The sequence below is a fragment of the Megascapheus bottae genome, chromosome 3, assembly GCF_031878675.1.
Source record: "Megascapheus bottae isolate mThoBot1 chromosome 3, mThoBot2.hap1, whole genome shotgun sequence".
Taxonomy (NCBI): Eukaryota; Metazoa; Chordata; class Mammalia; order Rodentia; family Geomyidae; genus Megascapheus; species Megascapheus bottae.
The window spans coordinates 83,979,418-83,981,213 of record NC_143511.1 but is presented as its reverse complement, the minus strand read 5'-3'; positions in this window follow the sequence as shown (position 1 = coordinate 83,981,213).

Sequence of the window (1,796 nt, the reverse complement as noted above, 5' to 3'; positions counted from 1 at the left end):
GGCCCTAAGGAGCAGGATTGCAGCTCCTGGCACTGCATTTGGAGGCTGAGGACCTGCCACAGGAAGGGGACACTTGGAAGACACAGCCTGGAGAAAGTAAACATTTTCCTGTAAGGACATGATCTGAAGCCGGCAAGTCCCCTGCTCCCCCTGCACACAGCATCCCTGCACATCCGGATCCAGATTCCCATTTATTCAGAGTCTGAGGAGATTGAATGTGAGACAGGAGCCCCTGGGGATCCCTTCTCCCAGCTTACTGAAGCCAAAGAAAAACTATGCAACTCCAAGTCCTGGAGGCTTGAACTGACCACTGAGCACTGACCAAAGCTCAAGACCTGTAGTGTCCACAGCCCCAGAGAGAATGAAAACGTGTGGTCCGGAGCCGTGAGGTGAGCCTCAGGAGCCACCAGAGAGAACCCTGGCTCCTCTGCTAGGAAGTGTTAGGTGCTTTATTGGCGTTTCTAGGTGCCAGTGTTTAGCCAGCAGCCTAAGCATCTCACCAGCCGGGCGCTACTCCTCAGAGCCTCAGTTTCTCCATCCCTAGCAGGGATGGGGCATGAGTTTCTTCCAGGGCCGTGTCAGACCTGGAAATCTTTGCTCAGGTCAGGCACGGAGCTGGCTGGCTCAGTACTTCCCTCTCTCCCCTCAGACCTCACCCTAAATCCAACCCATGAATGGGAAAACTGGGGTGCAGACAGATGACAGGGAAGAGGGCCATACATTGTTCCTAGGCCACAGGAAGTGCTAAGGAAAAGTTGAGGGGTGTTCCTGCTTAGCTCCCTCAACCCAAGGCTACATAAATCCAGCATACAAGATGAAGCGTGAATTTCAGATGAAAACAAACAAAACACAGAGGGAGGGCTGGGAGCACAACAGCAAGAGTCTTAGAATGTCCCCAGATACTTATACCAGAAAGATTCCTCAGTGATCTGAAATTCACATGGGAATGAGATTCCTTATTTTTTATTTGCGAAATTTGACAAGCCTACTTAGGGTAGGGCCGCCTCGTCAGTGGGGCCGCTTGCTGGGAGCTTGTAGAGAACCCTCCAAGACCAGAATTTATTCCTACAAAGAACAGAGAATGCGTTTCTGTGCCACTTTGCTTGTGATCTACGTTTCGGGAGGGGAGTCTCTCAATGGGAATTCCTTCTCAGAGAATAACGAAGCATTCTTGAGTTCGATGTTTGCAGAGTACAGGACAGGGCTGAGGCAGGTCACTGGTCTCCCTGAGTGAGGGTTTTGATGGAAGAAGATGGAGACTAGTCCATCTAGACAGAATTTTGCCTCTACCTTTTTGAGAATTTATATCCTTCATTTACAGCCTGTTAGAACACAGGTAGATCTTTTCAGAGTTAAAAAAAAAAGCCACTTTAAAATACTGTTTCTTGGATTCTTGTTTTTATTTTCCAATGGTCGAGGGCTTGTTAAAACGGTGTTCAAAAATGGGCTATTGCATTTGCTCAAGAAGAGATTCAGAAAGGCTTTTCTTTGTCATTTTCTTTTCCTTTCTATTCCTCTTCGTTGAACAAAAATAAGGACGAAAACAAATTGTTGGAAATAAGCAATCAGGGGGAAAAAAGCCCCCACATTGGCAGTCAAGAAATATCAAGTGGACATGAAAAAGAGAAGCATAAAAAGCGAATACAGTGCACGCCAGAAGCAACCTTTAATGAAATTTTCTTTAAAAGGTATTTAATGCTTGAGTGTCTACTTTGTTATGGTACACTCATCACATTTAGTTTCAAAAAAAATGCTGGATCTAAAACTTCAAATATGGATTACTTTCTCTTATTCTT